The sequence below is a fragment of the Pipra filicauda genome, unplaced genomic scaffold (assembly GCF_003945595.2).
Source record: "Pipra filicauda isolate LSUMZ 115617 unplaced genomic scaffold, ASM394559v2 scaffold19_size4547281_pilon, whole genome shotgun sequence".
In the NCBI taxonomy this organism is placed as follows: Eukaryota; Metazoa; Chordata; class Aves; order Passeriformes; family Pipridae; genus Pipra; species Pipra filicauda.
In genome coordinates, this window is record NW_024104309.1 from 3,427,800 (window position 1) to 3,433,349 (window position 5,550).

A 5,550-nucleotide genomic window follows, 5' to 3' on the forward strand; every position below is an offset into this window, starting at 1 on the left:
CATAAAATCTAAACCAATGCAAAAAAAACCAGAAAAAAATAGCCAAATACACTCTTCATTTCTCACAAAACTGCAGTTAAAGGCACTAAAGAAGTTATCAGGCAGCTAGTTTAAAATAAAGAATAAAAAATGCTTTTTTTAATTTTTAATATGCATATGTGATAGATGAGGTGATAAAAGGTAATAAACAGTACTTGGAGTGGACATGCTATGAAACTCATGGAAAGTCTTTGTTGTTAAACAACATTAATCTATGCACAAAGAGATAAGATTAGGCTATTATATTTTGGAATAAATGCTCTATTCATGCATTCACTACTATCAAGTGAACTGCTGTAGTAGTGGTGATACTGCTTTACAGAAGGACTACTCAGAGGAAAGATGTATTTGAACAATATATCAACGTATCATTCCTTACATCAAAATAATAAAAGTTGTTTGTCCACTTAGCTCTACATTCACATTTCATCTTTGTTTGTAAATCAGTGGTTTCACCTAACAAGGTAGAGTCTGATTTTTGCTTTTGTTTAGTAACTCCACAAAAGCAAATACCAGAAATTGACAGTTAGTGTACATATCAAGGGGAAAAAAATCACTACAATGAGAATTATTAGCTCTTGGACCTGTCTTCCAAGGGAAAAGGTTATTCTGTTGAGTTCTTACTGTCATTTTAGCTTAATCGTAGGACAAAATCTTGCCTCAGCAGTGAGGAGTGAACCCAGGACAAAGCCCATGTGTACAAGTAATCTTGCATTGACAGTTGAAAACAGAAGAATTACTGAAAGAGAAAAGCTTTAAAATGGCAACATAAATCTGAATAATCTCACTCAAACCATATCAAAGCTAAAAGCTATTCAAACTAATTTCTCTGGAGATTGGGCTGGACAATCTTCAAGCAGGAACCTGCTTCATTTTATGGATGTGAAGTAATATGATTCCTTTTCCTGGTTCCAGGGCGACTGAACTAAAAGATGGAGTTCTAAATATGATGGGAATAATCTTCCTGAGGTGGCTTCAGTATTCCGAGAGCTCTACATAAGCAATATATAACATTAGCTCTTGTCAAAGTGACCAGAAACTGGTCGCTTGATAGCAAACCAAATAAATAAATACTCTGTTTTACACCCAAATATATGTTCCTATCTTACTTCTTTTTCCTAATTTTACCCTTTTCATAGGCATTGGCCACTAAAACTGACCGGCTGAGATCCAAACTCCTCTGAACTTAGAAAGCTTGTAGGATGTTTGCTCCAGAGCCACACATCTCTCAATGAGAACAATGAGGGAGGACACTCAGCTTGACAGCTAGGGCGTAAAACTCCCATTCTTTCCTTAAACACAAAAATGATGAAAACATTTATTATGAAACATATTTTCCATTACTGTATTGTAGAATGTAAACAAGTTCTCATGACATATGGGGCCATGTGTTTCCTTAAAGAGGTGTTATGTATGTCAGAAGCAGCATATGTACCGTGTGATACAGCTACCACCATGGTAAGCATTTGTTATTGCCTAGTGAACAGGTGCATAAAATCCCCATGTAAACAGATGTCATAGCTGCACTGACATCTCTTACTCATGTCTACTCCTGCAGGAAAATGAGGGGGTTTGTTTCCCCTTCTTGGGTGTTTAATGTGGACGGCCTAGACTTGTGTGTTTGCATCTTCCCACTTTCATGTAGCTCCTTCTTGATTGCACAGTGGCTTTTAGAAGGAAAAACCAGCCCAAGAAGAACCATTTTCTGTAAGGTACTTCAAAATGATGCTCTTTCCAGAAGTCTCCATACAGGCAATTTTAACAGACGTATCCAGTTTCATAAAGAAACTAACTCAATACAGAGAGTCCTGAAAGGCATAACCAGATTTTCTCTTGATTTGTCTCTTACCCCCTACAAGACAATTTTTCCCATGAAAGAAAATTTTAAAAATCACAGATAATTCAAGCGGAGCCCACTAGAAAAACTCAAAATATACACAAACGCTAGGAGAATCTCTGACCACTGCTCTTTAAAGTCTCACTTTGCATGGTGATCTCACAGCAGATCTCACTGGGAGTCTTTGCATGACCAAGAGTCCCTGCAGTGGAGCCAACCCACTCGCACTTCTCATGTGAGAAAATCGTCCTTCCCCACTAGTGATCTCAGAGTTACCTGCACATCTCACGAGCTCCAGGTGCTGTTAATTTACATCTTAATTAGTACAACCCTCAATTATCAGGTTGCTTTGATGAGAATGAGCCAGAACCTTGCAGAGCCCTTTGTACAAATCGCCTGAACCCTTTAGAAGACTCAGTAATGTAAGGAGTAAACATAAATATGTCATTTCCTTTTGTCAAACATATGCATTCAAGTCAGGCAAAAAGTCTCGAAAGCTAAGTGTGGTACAGCTTCACACAAACATGTAGGGGCTTCTGTGCCAGATCTGGCTCTTCCTTCTCACACCTTCTTTTAAATTGAGATATTTGCCAGAACTTTTCAATGTAAGCCAAGGCTGTGGCTCTCTGCTGTTCTCAGACATGGTCACATTTGTGCTTGTCCTTGCTTGGTACATATTAAAATAATATTTTTTCTCCCTTTCACCCTTCCAGAGCAAAGTAGTCTGTTTTTGCTCAGATACTAAATTTTTAATGCAGTTTTCATTTTAAATTCCTTTAGCACAGTTTCTGTGGTTCTCTTTGCCTTCCTTCTTTCCCCACTCCCCTCTGCTGTGGCTTGTCAGACAAAAGAAAAAGCCATTCTCTCAAAATTATGAAAAAAGACAGTATATTATGAACATGAATCTGGGCTTGATCCAAAGCCCACTGGAGACAAGGCTATTCTTTGCATTTATTTCAACAGGCTTTGGATCAGTCTCTCCCTCAGCAAAAGTCTCTCAGCACAAATCATTTAAGTCATTAACCATGGCAGGTTTCTTTCCAGTGAAACACAGTATGGGTGGCAGCAGCTAACCCTGCAAAAAATGTATATGGTAAATCTGAGCATGCTCAGCACCTTATTTATGGCAATTTCTGACAGATAAGCCAGGGTACACAATATCCATAAATTACTAATAAAGGAGGTGGTGTGTGCACCAGAAGCAGCACAAGTGCAAGCAGTAGCCCTGTTCAGGTGGCTGAGGACCTACCATTTCTTGGCTTCCCTGGGGTTTCTATGGGCTGGTGATGACAAATCACAGTGAGAGCCTGTCCTTTACAGAAAATGTCCTGCAAGCCCAATCCTGCTGACAGGGATGAGCTGAGGCAGTGAAAGGAGTAAAGCACAAGCCAAGGAGATGGAAGGTAAATCTGCTAGGGACCACCTGGGAGAACTGATCCTTCCATGAAGAGACAGGCCTATAGGAAGGAAGAGAAAAAGTGCTGCGTGGTGATCATCACCGACTCCACAGACTGCCAGCAAATATCGCTGGTTTGGCTGCAGGTGTGGAGCTACAGATGGCAGAAAGGTCTCTTCCCTGGCCAGAGGGGTCTGACTCAGCTCCAGCCAACTGCCTTCAGTCACCTCTCACTTCTGGAAACATCTCCGATTTTTTTTTTTTCCCAGGAACATCTCTCAGCCAAGGACTGACCTGATCTGGCACAGCTGAGCTGGAGATCAGACAAGATCACAGTCTAGAGCCAGTGGTACAGCTGCAGGCTGTAGCAGGATCCATAGTACACCCTGGGACTAGGGAATCATCCTCCTTTCTTCTCTGCTTCCTTGCATTGCCTTTCCAAGAATCTGCAGCGCAGAGAAAATCCAGTTTGCTGGTTCACAATGATATTTACATTTCCAGTATTTAAGTACCACTGAGAGATGCTCTACAGCCATTTCCCAAGGAATTTTTCCACAGTTCTCATTTCTGAGCAAAGGAGCAAGTTACAAGTCTGGGCCCAAATGAGAAAAACAACCATCACATCCATATAGCCCCATCTTTCTCCTCATTCCCTGATCACTTCATTAAGTGTGAACGAAACCATTTTTAACTGACACCAGTAATTTCATACTACAGTTTTTTAAGGTGTTTCTCATGCTTTGCAACAAATAGATTCCTCCATTTTTATTTCTGGCAGGAAAAATCTTTGGTACATCAGTGGCTGGATCAGTGGCTGAATCAAATGAAGGGATTCATCCCAAGATCAGTTCTGTTTTCCATCCCTCCTCTCAACCAGTACTGAGCAGCAGGGTTGGGACAGGCAGATGCACAGCATAAGGACCTGTTGTTACTCAACATTCAGGTATCAAGACAGCACAGAGGGGAGAAGATGTTCTTTCAGAGAGGAGCAAAATAACTTCTGGTCACAGCATTGACTCAGTTTTTACACTTTGAGATAGAAGTAATATGATTTTAAACTTTAATTAGAGTTACTAAAGAAAAATGGCTGAAAGAATATATTTCTGGATCCAAAATTTGGATCCTAGAATGGGATTCATGACAGGGGTTTTATTTGCTTTAGTTACACATACCTCTGATTGCTCCTTGGGGTCTTTAGCAGAAATAATAGAAAAAATGAGCCAGAAAATGAGCCAGAAAGCAGACAAACTGTTTTACCCTTATAAAGTGAAAAAATAAATGGGATAAATAGGGGAATGTGTTAGAAATTGTGATGTTTATAAACTAAAAATTATTGGGGAAAATAAAAGTATGGAAAGCCAGATTGTTAAAGAGCTGGCTTTCTAGGGGGAATTAAGTACTACGATATATCCTAAACCATATTGTATCACCCAAGGTCTATCAAAATGTCATTCTATGGTCCAGATTTTACCTTCCCCCATCATTGCTGGTGTTTGTTTTCACAGAGCCTTGACTTAGCTCCGTAATGCCCCTACTGAGTAGGGTCCCTTGAGAAACTCCATTCCTCTATTTTATTTTTATAATTTTCTCTGGTGATTAATTTCTGAAAACATATTTCAACCTTTCAATTTCTAGCACATATCTCATTTCACATGTCATGGGAAGCAAAAATGTATTACTTTTTTTGGGGGGGTGGTATTTCCCTTCTCTCCCACCTCCCATATTTAACTAAATCATTTCTTTTTCAGCTGAGCAGAATGACAGAGAGGTTTTGGTGTGTTGCCACAGTTTTTAGCCTGGTAGGGCTGAGACACCACAGACCAGGCTGACAGCTCCACTGACCCCAGCAGGGCTTCACCGTGCTCCTCCCAAACAATGAATGATCCGGTATCCCGATATTTCCCAGTACCAGCACTATCCAATTAGCTTTGGCTGGAGTAGGTTGACAGAAAACTGGAGAAAGCGTGTTCTACTTCAGGTTCTTGATAGTTGATTTGGACCCCATGCTGTGATGAAGTGCTGGATGCTGATATGCATCAAATCAAACAGCGCAGAGGTAAAGCTGCGTGACAGCTTAAAAAAAAAAAGTAGGAGAAATAAAAGAGAAATAAGTGATCCTTCATTTCCAAGGACTTCCGTGTCTTATCTTTCCAATTATTACTTTCCTGGGATGTCTTGTTTGTTTCCACCAGACGGAAGTAATACAAAATTATGTAAATCAGCTTTCTTGAAGTAAAGAATCATGGACCAGTCAATAATGTTTATGCATTAAGAAAGG

At 40.0% G+C, this 5,550-nt stretch overlaps 1 long non-coding RNA gene across 1 annotated transcript; it reads right to left on the reverse strand.

Annotated features, from left to right (window-relative positions):
- Positions 1–1,273: 1,273 nt before the first annotated feature.
- On the reverse strand, positions 1,274–5,337 carry LOC120323128. The gene is made up of 3 exons (XR_005563311.1): positions 5,115–5,337; positions 3,567–3,718; positions 1,274–1,331 (listed from the first exon to the last, which is right to left on the reverse strand). It is a non-coding gene; the product is annotated as an uncharacterized LOC120323128 (long non-coding RNA).
- Positions 5,338–5,550: the final 213 nt, after the last annotated feature.